The sequence below is a fragment of the Microtus oregoni genome, unplaced genomic scaffold, assembly GCF_018167655.1.
Source record: "Microtus oregoni isolate MIOR12 unplaced genomic scaffold, Mior012 000083F_ref0000379, whole genome shotgun sequence".
Lineage (NCBI taxonomy): Eukaryota > Metazoa > Chordata > Mammalia > Rodentia > Cricetidae > Microtus > Microtus oregoni.
In genome coordinates this window covers 1,910,213-1,927,066 of record NW_024544543.1, presented here as the reverse complement: position 1 = coordinate 1,927,066, position 16,854 = coordinate 1,910,213, and the positions used below count along the sequence as shown (strand labels likewise).

At 37.7% G+C, this 16,854-nt stretch overlaps 1 pseudogene; it reads right to left on the bottom strand.

Annotated features, from left to right (window-relative positions):
• Positions 1–15,789: 15,789 nt before the first annotated feature.
• On the bottom strand, positions 15,790–16,646 carry LOC121441909 (annotated as a pseudogene).
• Between the last annotated feature and the right edge of the window lie 208 nt (positions 16,647–16,854).

Genomic DNA, 16,854 nt, shown 5'->3' with positions numbered 1-16,854 from the left:
TTTATTTGGTGACTTCATTTTGATGGCCTTTTTATGTGTATATATTTTAACAAAATTCTGCTATGTTAGATTTCCATACGATCCCCCAACTAGCCCTTAATTTCATCTATCTTGCCACATATTCCCACCCTTGATTATCTCTCTTTCCTCCTCCACTTGGTCCTCTTGTTTCAGTGTTCTCCAACCCCATGTATCCATCATTATCTATTCTGTCTATCTGACTCTGCCTAGTCAGTTATTCTTTACCTGACCTCTGTGGTTCTAAGGAATATAGCTTGGTTTTCATTGACTTAATAGCTAATATCTACAGATAAGTGATTAATACAATATTTATCTTTCTATGTTACCCCAATCTCAATGACTTTTCTCTAGTCCCATCCACTTAATTTGGAAATTTCATGATTTCATTCTTTAATGGATGAGTAATATTCCACTGTGTAAGTGAACCACATATTTATCCATTCAGCTGGTCAGAGACATCCAGATTATTTCTAAGTTTTGTATGTTTTGAAAACAGTATTAAAGAATGTTGTCGAAAATGCATCTCTGCGGTACGATGATGCATCTTTTTGCATATGTGCCAGAGGTGATATATAGCTGCATCTTGAGCTAAATAGATTCCCATTTTCTTCAAGAACTGCCACACTGATTTCCATGATGGATGTTCAAGTTTTCAGTCCCACCAGCAATGGATGAGTGTTCCCCTTGTTCTGCACCCTTTCCAGCATAAGGTATCATTTGTTTTATTGATCTTGGCCATCCTGGCAGGTATAAGATGAAATAGTTTTGATTTGCATTTCCCCGATGACTAAGGATGTGGAACATTTATTTAAGTGTATCCCAGACGTTTCCAGTTTCCCCTTTTGAAATATTTCTCTTTAGATCTGTACTCTGTTTTCTTTTTAATTGGGTTATTTGTTTTCTTGATATCTAGTTGGGTTTTCTTGAGCTCTTTATATAGTGTGGTTATTAACCCCCTATCAGTTGTGTAGTGGGTAAAAATCTTTTCCCAATTTGTTGGCTTTCACTTATCTTTATGATTCTGTCCTTTGCTATGCGGAAACTTTTGTTTCATAAGGTCTCATTTATTAATTGTTGATTTTAGTGTCCATGCTAAAGGTGTTCTATTCGGAAAATCTTTTCCCATGCCAAGGAGTCCAATGCTACTCCCCATTGTATCTTTTATCAGGGTTAGCGTATCTTGTTTTGAGTTTTGTGCAGGGCGATAAGTATTGCTCTATTAATACTTTTCTATTTGTTGCCATCTAGTTTGACAAACACCATTTGTTGAGGATAGATGCTGCCTTTTTTGTTTTTTTTTTCTTTTTCGAGACAGGGTTTCTCTGTGGCTTTGGAGCCTGTCCTGGAACTAGCTCTGTAGACTAGGCTGGTCTCGAACTCACAGAGATCCCCCTGGCTCTGCCTCCTGAGTGCTGGGATTAAAGGCGTGTGCCACCATTGCCCGGCTAGATGCTGCCTTTTATTCCAGTGTGTATGTTTGGCTTTTTAATTAAAAAGCAGATGTCCATAGGTGACTAACTATATGCACTAAGTGTGTGTGTGTGTGTGTGTGTGTGTGTGTGTGTGTGTGTGTGTATGCCTGGTGTGGAATTACTTCTTCCTTCTGTCCTTCTGCTTCCATGGGTGTGGTTAACCTCTTTAGGATGGAATTTTCATTCTAGCACCTTCCATATGACTGAATCTGTAGATATATATTGCTTAAATTTGGTTTCATAATGGAATATCTTATTTTCTCCATCTATTTTGATTGAAAGTTTTTTTAGGTATAGTAGTTTGCACTGGCATTTGTGGTCTCAGGCTCTGTGAAACATCTGTCCAGGCCCTTCTAGGATTTACAATCTCCGTTGAGAAGTCAGGTATAATTCTAATAGGTTTTCTTTTATATGTTACTTGATCTTTGTTGTTGTAGCTTTTAATACTCGTTCCTCTATAGTTTTACTGTTTTAATTATTATTTGTTGAGGAGACATTTTTTTCTGATTCAGTCTATTTGGTATTTGAAAAAAGAACAAAAAAAAGAGGACATGACGAGGTGTGATGGAGGAGAAAGTTTCTTGTAGAAAAAAGGGAGAGTATAAGTAGAGGAAGGGACATCTAGGACAGTTCAGAGTAGAAATGACCAGGTTGAGCTTGGTCATGTGGGGAGTTAGGGAGGAGAAAAGGGAGGGAAGAGAGGGGAACCAGTTATAGCAACCAGGAAACCAAAGGTACAAAAGAGCCAGTAACCAAAATATCCTGATTATATAGGGAAGCGTCTCTGAGTAAAGGGCAGGCCAGCCCATGAACTGAGTAAAGGGTAGGCCAGGTTGAGACCAACTCTACCTTGTAATAGGTAGGGACTGAGAAATGAAGGGAAAACCTAATGGCCCAGGTCTTCTTTGATATGTTCAGTAGTCGTCTTAACTCTGTCCTGGATTTGAAACTTAACAGTGTTCTTTATGCTTCTTATATCCTGATAGGCATGTTCTGCTTTAGGCTGGAGAAATTTTCCTTTATGATTTTGTTGAAAATATTTTCTGTGCCTGTGACATGGGTTTCTTCTCCTTCCTCTATTCCTATTATTCTTAGCTATGGTCTTTTCATAGTGTCCCAGATTTCTTAGAAGTTTTGTGCCAGGAATATTTTAGATTTAACATTTTGTTTGACTGAGGAATCCATTTCTACTAATGTGTTGTCAATGCCTGAGATCCTTTCTCCATCTGTTGTAATTTTTTTTTTTGTGAGGTTCCTGTTTGAGTGGCTAAATTTTTCATTTCCAGATTTTCCACGGTTTGGGATTTTTTTTTTTTTAATTTACTTCCACTCTCAGGTCTTTGAGTGTTTTGTTCAATTTCTTCCACTGTTTGTGTTTCTGTATAGATTTCATTAAGGGATTTATTCTTTTCCATTTTAGGACCTCTATCATATTCATAAAGGCTATTTTACTATCTTTTATTTCTGCTTTAGCTATGATGTAATATTCAAGGTCTGCTATTTTATGGTTCCTGAGTTCTTGGGGAAACATATTTTCCTGGCTATTATTTATTTTGTTTTTATGCTAGCATCTAGGCTTCCAGGTTTGGGAAGATTGTGATTTGTGAGCATTTTGTTCCTTGGTTTCTGCTTCCTCTCTGATTTTAAGAGAGTGTGGTATCTGTGTGTTCCCTGGGAGGAAATTTTCTGAGATCCTGATAGATGTGACTACTGGGGTACCAGGAAAAATGGCTTTCTAGGTATTTGAAACTGTTACTTGAGAATGGGAATGGGTTAAGAGTGGGGGCACTGGGGAGTCCACAGGAGGGAGGAAAACAGGTGGTTGGCTATGAATTGCTTAGTTGTCTGGGAACAGGGGCAGGGACTTTGGAGAAGCTGTCACAGGTGGTTGTCTTCAGAGTTGCAGATGAGACTTGAGGAATTAGTGTTGGAAGGATGAAGGAAAAGGTGAATATCTGACATTAGACTACCTACTTCCCTGGCTGGAAGTGGCCAGACATTCCCAGGGGATGTTTACTGAAGTATAGGCTGAGATTTAACAATGATTGAGGAGGTGTGACATTAGGAGGGGGAGCTCTGTGGTAGCCCACACAATAAAGGCAGAGGGTGGAGCTAGATCTTCTGAGTGGAGGCTGCAGTAGGTGCTCTACAGCGATGCTGAGGATAAGACAGGGAATTGGTTCTGGGGTAACTGAAGAAGAAGCGAAGATCTGTTGTTCCTTTGCCTGCTTCCTTCTCTGGAATAGTGAGTGACTTTTGAAGACATATTGTGTAATGTATTTAAATGTAAATTCCTGGAATATTTTTCAGAATTCTCCTAATGCCAATGCTTTCATTGTATAATAAAGTATACTCTTTCAGGGTCATAGGAGTTTCTTTCTTTTCATACACACACACACACACACACACACACACACATAAACATTCCTATACATACATGCGTACACACATGCATATTATTACAACCCACATAAATGTATATACAGTGTTGTAGGTTTAGTTGATGCTTACCTATTTCTTGTTTTCTTGCTTTAGAATAAATAGCTTTTGAGTTTCCTATGTATTTTGTGCTCATAAACATTATTGTAGTACATTAGCAATTTCAGGAATTTTTTTTTCAATTTACTTTTTTTGAAGTAAACAGTCTTATAATCTGTAAATTCCACTGACATTTTCTTTATGACACTGTATTCGTCAGTTTTTCATCACCATAAAAAGAATCTAATACAGTCAAGGTATAAAAACAAAAGACTTGCTTGATTGCAAAGTTTTGGAGTTTGTACTCCATGATTAGTTGGCCCTGCTGCTTTGAATTTGTGGTTAGGCAGAGAAACATTTTGTGGGAAGATGGTAGAACTAAGTACTTACACATCTTAATAGAGTTTGTTAGGGTTTCTATTGCTGTGGCGAGACATCATTACCATGGCAACTCTTATAAAGAAAGGCATTTAATTGGGGTGGCTCACTTAAAATTTCAGGAGTTCAATCATTATCATCATGGTCTGAGCATGGCAGTGAGCAGGAAGACAAGGTACTGGTTACAGATTGACCAGAAGGCATCAGAAAGTGGACTTTGTGTTACACTTTGGGAAGCTTGAGCAAAAGAGACCTCAAAGCCCAACCCCACAGTGACATATTCCTCTGACAAGACCACACCTACTTCAACAGGGCCACACCTCCTAATAATGTCACAAACATTGGAAGTTATTTTCTTTCAAATCACCACATAGAGCAAGAGAGAGGGAAAATCAGAGTGCCCAGTCATCTTCTAGGGTATGCTCTGATGTCCCAACCAACTTAAACAAAACCATACTTACCTATTTCTTCACAATCAAACACTGCAACTGGATAAGGCATTCTACCATTAACAATGGGAAGTTGTGGAACAAGGAAAACCACTGAAAATAGAAAATGCTGTATTAATGTTACCTGATAAGTGGCATATTTCTTCTTTATGTCCCTGTTTTTCTAATAATAATCATCCGGGTGTAAATTCAATAGCCCATGTTATATGTTCATCTTTTGATGTAATACAAAGTTTTCTTGGTTGATGATTTTACTTCTGCATTAGAACTTTGGTAATTCTATCATATGTTTATGCAAATAAAGAAGCTTGAGTGCACATATATTTCCATACATATGTTTCTTATCTAGCTTTGCATCAGTTTTATGCCAGCTCCATGAAATAAACCAAAAAAAAAAATGAACCTTTCAGATCTAGAATGTTTAGATTAGATGGAAAGATATTTGTTTCCTGGATGTTTGATAGTAAAATCTATAATACATTCTCTTTTGTCCCTACCATATTGTAATCAGTAGAAAAGTACAAGAAGTAGACATTGTAGATGCCCATTGAAAGAATAGTGCAGGACTGCAGGCCTAAGCCAGTGACCTCAGCAGGGAGCAGGAGCAGGCCCAAGCAAGTGACATCTATGGGAGTAGGCCCAGGCCTGCTACCTCTGTAAGAGTAGACCCAAGTAAGTGACCTCCATGGAAAGAGGCGTGAATAACATTTGGGATTTCAGAGTGACCTCTGGGAAAACAGAACAACAACAGGGTTGACTGGAACCATGGTCCCAACTCCACTATGAGGAGAAACCATCTGAGCGATGGATCTACTAGCACCTGGAGGCGTGATTACCAGAGACATAACCCCAATTACACCAATCAGAGGAAAAGATCAGTAGACAGGTAAGAACACAATACCACAATGAGCAACACGACACCAACAAAAGCCAGTGACTCTAAAACAGCAAGACTTGAACAACCCAATACAGAAGAAGCAGAAGAAAATGACCGAAAAACAATTAAAAACTTTAGGAGAATATTTGAGGCCCTTAAAGAGGAAATAAAAAATTCTCTCAAAGAAATGGAGGAAACGACAAGTAAAAATTGGAAGAAATCAAAAATCCCTTAAAAAAAAAGAAGAAAAAACAATCAAACAAGTGAAAGAAACAATTCAACACTTGAAAACCAACATAGAGACAAAAAAGAAAACACAAACTTAGGGACTTCTGGAAATGGGAAAATGATTAGGAATTACAAGTGTAAGCATAAATATGAGAATACAGGAGATGAAAGAGAAAATCCCGAGCATTGATGATAAGATGGAGGAAATAGAATTATTAGTCAAAGAAAATGTTAAATCTAACAGTAGTTTACCACAAAACATCAGGGAAATATGAGACACCATGAAAAGACCAAACCTAAAAATAATAGGAACAGAAGGAGAAGAACCTGAACTCAAAAGCACAGAAAATATATTCAATAAAATCATAGAAGAAAACCTCCTAACCTAAAGAAAGGTATGCATATGAAGATACAAGAAGCAGCTTACAGAACACCAATTAGGCAGAATGGAAAAAAAAAAGAAAAGAAAAAAGTCCTCTCACCACATAATAATCAAAACACTAAACATACAGAATAAAGAAAAAATATTAAGAGCTGTAATGAAAAAGGCCAAGTAACATCTAAAGGCAGACCTATCAAAATTATACCTGACTTCTCAGTGAAAACAATGAAAGCCATAAGGTCCTGGTCAAACGTTTTACATACATTAAGAAACCAAAGATGCCAGCCCACAGTACAATAGCCAGCAAAGCTTTCAATCACCACAGATGGACAAAATAAGATATTCCATAAAATAACCATATTTAACCAAAACCTAGCCACAAACCCAGCCCTATACAAAGTACTAGAAGGAAAACTCTCACCCAAAGAAGTTAGTTATATCCACAAAAACACAGACAATGGATTATTTCACAGCAGCAAATTTCAAAGAAGGGAAAAATGCACACAATAACATCACTAACAATGTAAACTAAAGTATAGGAAATATGAATAACTGGCCATTAATATCCCTTAATATAAAAGGATTCAGCTCACCTATAAAAAGACAGAGGCAATCAGATTGTATAGGGAAAAAAGGATCCATTATTGAGCTGCATACAAGAAACATACCTAAACCTCAAAGACAGACATCACCTCAGAATAAAGGAACAGAAAAAATAATTTCCAGTCAAATGGACCTAAGAAACAAGCCTGTGTATTTACTAATATCTAACAAAATAGATTTCAAACTAAAATCAATCAAAAGAGACAGAGAAGGACATTTCATATTAGTCACAAGGGCCCTCATATGTAAAGAATTTTGCCACATTGAAAATCAGTATGGTGATTTCTCAGGAAATTAGTAAACAACCTACCTCAAGACCCAGCAATACCACTTTGGGGTGTATTCTGTAAAAAATGGTTAATCGTACCTTAAGAACATGTGTTCAACTTTGTCAGGAGTTCTTGATACCCTGGAAGCTTTTACCAGCTTTTGAGCTGTGTGAACTTCACAATTCCTAGAACCCTACATCATCTCTGAACCCCTGAGCTGGACCTGATTTATCCAGGACTTTAGGCAAAGAAATAATGTTTAGCTTAGTCTACCTGGTTTATTTCATTCCTCAATGACGAATTTCTAACTCTGTGAGTCAAAAGCCGCAATAGTGATTTATACAAGTCGAGTCACAGGAAGGCATATTGCTATCTTATGGGTCTATTTACAAAGGGAATTACAGAAGATATCTGCTTACCAGGAAAAAAATCACCAAAGTTGAGACAGTGAAAGTGCCGTTAAGTCATTTTTCCCTCCCTTAGAACCTGGCAGCGAATTGTTCCCCGAGGTGTACTTCCTTGCTTCTCTTGCAGCCAGGTTTTAAACATCTTAAGCTAAAGCACTGCCCTGCCCTCCCCCAAGCAGTGACTATAGTACCTCATAAATCTCTGTGGTCTGGGTTCCTTGTGATGCTTATTTCTCTGTCCCTGGGAGGCCATGTGGTTCTACCATGAGTTAAAGAAAGAAAGCAGGCACTAGACCTGTGCATGTGTCACACGCTGAGCCCGATAGCATCCTTTACTTCATTTCTTTAATTTGGAAACATTAAATCTTAAGGATGCCTCACTACTATCAGTGTGCACACTCTTATTGCTCACAGGGGAGACAGGGAACTCTGTTCTGTGATTCTTACCTTCTACCTGGATAGTACCAGTGCTTTTATAGAGCACTGAAGCCATGGCTCAAAAGGTAGGCATGATTCATTCCTTGCTCAAATCATTCTCCCACCTCAGTTTACCCTAATACTGAGAATATATTAGACAAATAGTAATTTAGAAAAAAATCTAGGAGATAGTAAACATAAAATTTTTGTTACATCCTAAAATCTATATCTGGGTCAATTTATTAATATATTCATTCCATGGCTTAGAAAAGCTTTAATGAAATAAAATGCAAAACATAACAAAAACTCTAATTCGTCTGTTATTAACTTATTTATCCCCCATCCAAGTTCATTTGTTAAAGCTGTAATGTATAAAGTGACAATATTTGAATATTGTTCATTTAAATGGATAGTTAAGATTAAATAAGATCACAAGGACAAGTTGCTAATCTAAATAAATAGGTTCCTCAAAAGTGCAGGAAAATGTCAGGAATGTTCCAATAGGCCTTATAAAGACACATGCAATTAAGTGTTCATGGACACATCATAAGAAAAGGGACTCATAAAAAACACCAGCTAGCACCTTAATTTGGCACTTCTTTGTTGATGGAGATTCCTGTCCTGCTCAGTCCTGCAGCTGTTCAGTCTCAAAGAAACACACAGAGGTATACATTAATTATAAACTGGTTGGCCTATTAGCTCAGGCTTCTTATTAACTCTTACATTTTACAGTAACACATAATTTCTATCTGTGGTAGACATGTGGCTTGGTACCCTTTATCAGTGAGGCATTCTCTTCTTGCTTCCTCTTGGTCTGGGTGACAACTGAGGACTAAGCCTTTTCTCTTCCCAAAATTCTTCTGTTCTGGTTGCCATGCCTATACTTCCCACCTGGCTACTGGCCAATCAGCATTTTATTAAACCAGTACAACTTATAAATCTTTACAGGGTACAAGACCATTGTCCCACAGAACTCCCCTCTTCTTTTGTTTCAAAACCTTAGCTGTGGAACTAATCTCCTTTGTTTAGCTTTTTTCCTGACCATTATCCATGAAAACTTGTAACCAACACTCTAAACAAAGTCAAACACCCAGAATCCATTGGGGGGGGGGGATGCAGGCATTGTTTTCTAGACTACTTTGTACTGATGGGGGAGGGGGCGCTGATAATCTTATGGGAACCTAAATAAAATTTATAATTATGGTCAAGTTCTGATTGGGTTATTCTGTGAGACTTGATCATCTAAGCCAGCAGTTTTGAAGATGTTCTGGATATAGAACTCAGAAGAAACTCCAGCAGAGGTCCTCTGAATTGTTGAATCATTTGGGGCATCCACTGATATTGGAGATTTTTCAGGGGGTCTTCCTTGATCAAACCTGATTTTTCTTAACCCAGATTGAGTTCACAGTCTCTCACTTCCTGTGGAAGCAAAAACAAAAACAACAACAAAAAAAAACAAAAACAAAAACAAAAAAAACCTCTTCTCCAAAGTAGCATATCTTTTGACTTCAATTTTGAAATCAAGGCATTTTCAAAATATATATGTTGGATTAATCCAGCATCTGATGCATCTTCCTTAGCAGTCAATAGCATACAGTATCCAGATTCTCTGTGTATTTTCTATCTTTATCTGGCTTTATTTTAAATTCCATTTTTTTTATTTTTAATTTTTGGTGTTTTGAGACAGGGTTTCTTTGTTTATCTTTGTGTGACCTAGAATTTGATTTGTAGACTAGGCTGTTCTTGAACTCACAAAGATCTGCCTGCCTCTGCCTCCCAAGTGCTGGGATTAAAATTGTGTCCTACCACATCCAACTTCTCTTTCTCTTTCTTTCTTTTTTTTTATGGGGAGAGAAAAAAGACTAAAGAAATAATAAATATAATATAAAAGAGTACAAATAGTCATAGATTAGAGGAGTAAAGATAATAAAAATACTTATTAAACTTGTATAAAAAGTAATAGAGTAAAAAAATAAGTCACATAAAGATGGAAATACACAGAGAATCTGGATACTGTATATTATTGTGTCGTCTTTGAATTGTTTGACTGCTAAGGAAGGAACAACAGCTGCTAAAAGACATTTGATTATAACTGCTTCTGGATTAACTCAACATATACATTTTAAATATGCCTTGACTTCAAAATTTATTCAAAAGTTATTTTACTTTGGAGTAGAGGTTTTTCTTTCATTTCCACAGAAAATGAGAGGCTGTGGATTCATTCTGGGTTAAGAAAAATCAGATTTGATCAAAATCTCCAATAGGAGCAGATATCCCAGATGATCCAACATTTCAGAGGATTTATTGTCTTAAGAAATTCAAAGGAATCAAAATTCCAGTTGTCAAACCCCACAGATTATGGTATTTTTTGTGTTTTTACAAGTAGCATGCATTATATGTCTGTTGACTTATTATGATAACCTTTGAAGGCAACATTTATTTCAACAAGTGCCCCTTCCAGTTACCTTCTTCAGAAAGCAACAGCAAAAATCAACAATGTGTTGCTTTACTTAGGAAATCCTCCATTCCTTCTGAAAACAGCATTTATTATTTGTATTTAAGATTTTTTTTATTTATTCATTTGGTTACACAATTAATTAAACTATTACTTAAATCTCAGAGAGACATTCTGTAGGTACTTGTCCCTTCAAATTTAAAGTTTTCATAATTCATAACTATCATCTTATTTTGTTATTGTCAAGGAATTATCTTCTTTTCATTATCTTCAAACAAAAGGACTAGGATGAGAGAAGTTTCTACCAGATGAAGATGGTGGTACGCTTACATTGTCACAGATTAAATGCTCATGTTCTTGTGTAACTTTATGTAACATTTCTGTAGCTTATCCATAACTGTTTAAATCTTCAGTGCTACCCTATGGAATTGAAATAATCAGCTAAAATCATTGGTTGGTAGCCATGAATTGTCAGAGCACTGGTCTACATGTTTCCTTTTTATTTTATATCATCCTTTGCTCCAGTTTTCAGTATTTGTCATGTATCTTTATTAGAATATGTCACACTACACTTTCAAGAAAGACCTCCTACCTTGCCTTTGTCCATATAGTAAAGAGAACTCAATACTTTAAAATTCAGTACAAGTGTCTTGTTTCTGTGAAACTCGAATTCTAATGCAAATCAATTAGTCTTTCTTTCTATTCTTTTTCTACAATATTCCGAATATCATTAACTTCAAGTTTACAGTGCTGTATGATATGATAATTTCATGCAAATGTTACCCCCAAAACATGCAAATGAGTAACAATATCAATATAACTGATTAGGATATCATTGTGTATTAATTTGGGAGAAAGAAGGATGAACTTTTCTCAACTCCTGGTTAACTTCTCCGCCTCTGATCTCTTCCTCCTCTTCCTCAGTTATAAGTCTTTCCTTCTAAAATCATCTAAACTAAGAGTTATTAGAGTGACAAGGTGATGGAGCCTTGCAGTAAACTGTGTGAGTCAAAAGCCATTCATCCTCTACTATATACTTTTATATTATTCTGTTTGTTTCATTTAATTTTATTTATGTGTCTCCCTTTGTATAAACAGACACATACACACACATAAACACCCACAAAATCAGATTCTTTAAAGCTGAAGTTATAGGCCTGACCTTAGTACTGTGGGTACTAAACCTAGGTCATCTGAAAGAACACAAATAGTCTTAACTGATGAACTATCTTTCCAAGCACCATGCCACATAATCTGATGACAAATGTTACATAAATTCAGACATTTCCCTCACAACATTAGGAACTTTCTTCTTCCCATTTGTATGTCTTACCATATGATGATTGAAGAGAATATTATAAAATTCTCACAAGCAATACACCTGCCAATGTGGTATAATTCATTTAAAGGTGATCATTCTCAGACATCTTTTCCAAATATTTCACCTTCATTATATGACGTTTTTATTTCTTATGACAGGGACTAATTGCCTTGGAAAATTCTAAGATATACTCTGATGGGGGAGTGTCATATATCAATCTGTTGATTTCATTGGTTAAGCAATAAAGAAACTGCTTGGCCCTCATAGGTTAAAACATAGGTGGGAAGAGTAAACAGAATAGAATGCTGGGGGAAAGAAGCTGAGTCAGGGAGTCGCCATGATTCTCCTACTCCAGGCAGACGCAGGTTAAGATCATTCCTGGTAAGCCAGCTCGTGGGCTACAACAGATTATTAGAAATGGTCTAGTCCAGGTACGAGAGCTAGCCTAGAAGAGGCTAGATAGAAATGGGCCAAGCGGTGTTTAAAAGAATACAGTTTCTGTGTAATTATTTCAGGTAAAGCTAGCCATGCGGGCGCCCGGGTGCTGGGGATGCAGCCCCGCCGCTCCTTATTTCAACAATACTCAATGTTTCTGACATTGTCGACCCCAAGATATTGCTTAGACTTATACAACTCTTCTGAAATGAAATTTGCATATATCATTTTAGAACCAAAAAATGTAGAATGTATATATTAAATAAAGTGACATGACAGGAAAAGAGCTCAAGTCAAAGAGTGCTCTAAATTAATAGAACCATCCTGTTAGAAGTAAATAAATACAAGATTCATAATAATCAAAGACCTTCCATATCCTGCTTTTTCTCTTTTAAATTTTAATTCCCCTCTCTTTTGATTCCTCAACTGAAGAATCTCTCCATCACACATGCTTCTGAACACGAAGCATGACTGCTCCTTTATTCTTTTAGGCATATCTTCACCTGCAAAATAAAATACAATTCCCCCAATAATTCACGGCCTTCACATCCTGACCTGAAACCAGTTTTTAGGACTGGTGCTCTAAAGCTTAACCCTGTATACCCTACTTAACTCTAACAGAGCTTCTTAAATTCCCCACCCCTCTAGTTTGTCTCCCAGCTTCATGTTGTCATGTATTAAAGCTGTTTCTCATGCTGAAATGCTCTCTTATGCTTAGACCTTGGCATTCCCACTTAGGCTACACCAAATGCCATCTTTGTGAGTTCTTTGTGTAGTTTATCTTAGTGCAGTGAACAGACTATGCTCACAACAGTCAGAAGACCTCTTCTTAGTTTTCTAAGCAGTGTGACTTCAGGCATTTACCTACATTTTCTATCCACCTCACCTCATTTACTACCCCTTCTCCTAAGTGCTTTCTTCATTGTCCTACATTGCCTTTTTTTTGACAATTAAAAACTTCATTTTATATACCATGCACCTGACCAATATTGACTATTAAACCTGAGATTATTTAGACAACTATCAAACATCTTAAATAAAACCTAAAAACCTTACAAAGAAATAAATTGAGAATTTTTCATTTAAATGTATTTCCTTTCTAATACATTATGGAAAGATAAGCTTTCAGATTCTTTAGAGAAAAATTATTAAGAGTTAATCTTAAAGTAGACATTTTAGTAAGTAAAAGCAACAATATTTCCCATATGTAAGGACAAAAATCAAATAACATCTTAAATTATCTGAAAAATATATTTTGACTATCCAAATATAACATTTAACAGTACAGAAAATAGCAACTGTTTTAATTAAAACACAATTATATCATTTTCTACCTTTCCTTTTTTCCCTCCAGCTCCTTCCATAATTCTTATTTCCCCTCAAAGTCATAATCTCTCTTCCTCTAATTATTGTTACACACACACACACGCATACACACACACACACTCACACACTGCTGAGTTTCTTTAGTGTTCTTGTATGTGTATGTCATTGGGTTTGACAATTTCTTATTGGGCTAGCCTACTATTTGTACCATACATAGCTCAGGAACATAGCTTACATTAAATAATTGAGAGTAAGGTTGCAGGGAGAACTCTGGACAGTTTCTTCATTCTAGGACGGACAGCTCTGGGCTGTCTATGCTACAAATCAAGTGGGTTGACAATGACCTGTAACATTTCATATGTTACTGCAGTCTTTGAAGTCACAAGGTATGACTGTACTTGAAGTTCTCCCGCATTTTAACTTCTGGAAAACAGAAATTTGGACTGAGAAAATTTTAAAAGTCTGTGCCTGTGTGAAATGAAAAGTTGGTTCTCTTCAAAGCTGAAAAGTGACTTGGTATCTCTGGAGGATTTTGCGCATTGTGTGTGTAGAGATGCCTTTTCAACCTCTCAGTATAGTCTGGCTAACCTAAAAGCACACTATAGAAGATTCCAAACTATCACCTCATCATGTATGCAAGCAAACTTTTGAGAAATGTCTTAAAAGACATGTGAGCAGCTCCCCAGAAGCCTCATGCCCAAAGGGGAGCCTCATCGCTCTGCAGGTGCCTTACCAACTTGTGCTTTTCTGTTTTCACGTGTCAGAGATGTGGGAAAGAATCTTGTACTTGAAAATGTTATAAATGAGTTGCTAGGAAATAAATTCTGACCTAGGTGGAGGCAGATAAAACCACAAGGAGATATTTGAAACTCAGAATTCTTGAAAAGCTCTTAAGTATATAATAACCACTTTCATATTTATGTTCATTCCTTGTGTGTCCTAACAGAATAATACTTTTAACAGATAAGTAAAATTAATTAATTAAGACCCCAGAACCTGGAACTATCATGAGGAAAGAAGTACACTCTGAAGCTCCCCAGGAAAATTTTAGAACAGAAATTCTCCTGTCTTTGTTTAACCAGCATTCCACAAATACAGATCAAGCACTTTCTGCAATGAAACTATAGATAGGACATGGGAAATTCTTCCTGTCAGTCAATCTGTACCCCCAGAGAACACTTTAACCAGGTTGTCAACTTGTGAATGTGTGCAATTGCATACTGAAAAAAATTACAGAAGGTTTCTGAATGCTTAGTACTTTCCCTGCTAGAGGAGACTGAAAAGGAACTTACATTCTTATTGCAGTCCATTTGCCTTAAAGAGCACACTCACTTCTTTTGAGTTATTAAACTATGTCTAATACTAGAAGCAATGATATGGGATGAAAAAATTTAACATCAGAGAAAATAGAGAAAGAAAAATAGAGTATGAAGTTGAAGGAACTCGAGATAAACTGGATACCAACAAGAAAGATAAAAAAAAAAAAAAAACCCACCACCTGTCACACGTATCCAGCTAGTCTCACTGAAGTTTCAGTAGCCGGCATTTCATCTGTCATATGAAAACATTTTCAATACCGTCTACCAACACAGCACTAAATTCTGGACTACCATTAATGTCAACCCATTTATAATTTTGGCTTGCAGCACTACAAAAAGGCAGATGACAGCCTACTATTTCACACCTGCTGTTGAAATGAATAAAAATGACTGAAATCTTTAAAACCAAAGGAAAGTGGAAGGAAAAAATAAAGCGAAGAGCACTACACAGTAAAGCCAATGTAAGCTCCCTGCCTGCTTTGAGTTCTGAGGCTCAGATTTCAAATAAGTTGTCTTCAATAGATCTGGAAATAACCATGGAAGATCCCACAAGTAGAACCTAACCTACATGGGAAGACTTTGTTCTATTTTTTTTTTTTTTAGGGACAGGTGTTTATTTCCCTTACATGTAAGATGGTTCACAAACATGATACTAGGGCTTCAGCACTGTGGGCGAGGGGAACATGCCCGGCCTCTTAGGGCCAGGGGATCTCGACTTCAGTATACACTGAGAAGGGAAGGAAAGGTGATTTCACTTTCCTGCCTCACCTGAAGGGACAGAATCAGTTCCACTCGTTCAGCCCTCCTCCCCGAGCCTTGGTGAAACAGGTGATGTATTTCATTCTTAGGTGGTAAAGGGATTGGCCTAGTCCCAACCATTACAGGGAGGTGGAAAAGGTTCAGGAAGGTACCAGCATGGATTAGGACACAAGATGAGGCTGATGACATCAGGAGCATGTGACTGGTAGGAGCTGTTCCTAAGCTTCTGGGCAACCTAGTCCTGGCCTGGCAGAGGGCAGGGCACATGGACGGTGCTTATTGTTTGGCATTGATGATGTCCACAAATTCAGGCTTGAGGGAAGCCCCGCCCACGAGGAAGCCGTCCACATCAGGCTGGCTTGCCAGCTCTTTGCACGTTGCTCCAGTCACTGAACCTTCATAAATGATTCGGGTGCTCTGAGCCACCGCATCAGAGACATTGCATTTCAGCCAACCCCGAAGCTTCTCATGCACTTCCTGGGCCTGTTGAGGTGTTGCCGTCTTTCCAGTACCAATGGCCCATACAGGTTCATAGGCCAGGACCACTTTGCTCCAGTCCTTCACATTATCTGCGATGACCTTGGTTTGCTCGAAAACAACCTTCTCGGTGATGCCGGCTTCCCTTTCATCTCACTTCTCCCCAATGCAGGCGATCACTCCAAGCCCCTCGGATAGGGCATGGGCTACTTTCTGCCCAATCATCTCATCGGACTCCCCGAAGACGTGCCTTTTCTCCGAGTGCCCCAGCACTACCCATGCGGCTCCTAAGTCTTTGATCATGCCAGGGCTGATCTCCCCAGTGAAGGCCCCATTGGTCACTTTGTAGCAGTTCTGCACAGCCACAGCAATCTTGGGAACTAGCTTCTGCCTGGCGAAGTCGATGTAGGCGGTGGGGGGTGCACAAACCACCTCGGTGTGTGCCGGCACCTTAGCCGCATTTAGGGTGCAAATGAGTTCTCCCAGGCACTTCTTCCTTCCATTCATCTTCCAGTTGCCCCCAACGAAGAACTTCCTGGAAGGCGCCATGGCGCTGGAACAGACTGGCTGAAGGTCAGTACGAGCCTGTTCTATTTTTTGATTGTTGTGATTTATGCAACTCCTTGGAATTTTGTAGCTTCTTCCTGTCAACATGTCTGTCCTGAGCCCAAATGAGTAGGACAAATACCTTTCTCAGTATTCCTCCTAAACATTGCCTTATAAAAAGTATTATGCATATTTATTTATCTGTGCTTATTTATTTGTTTATTTTGTGGTTATT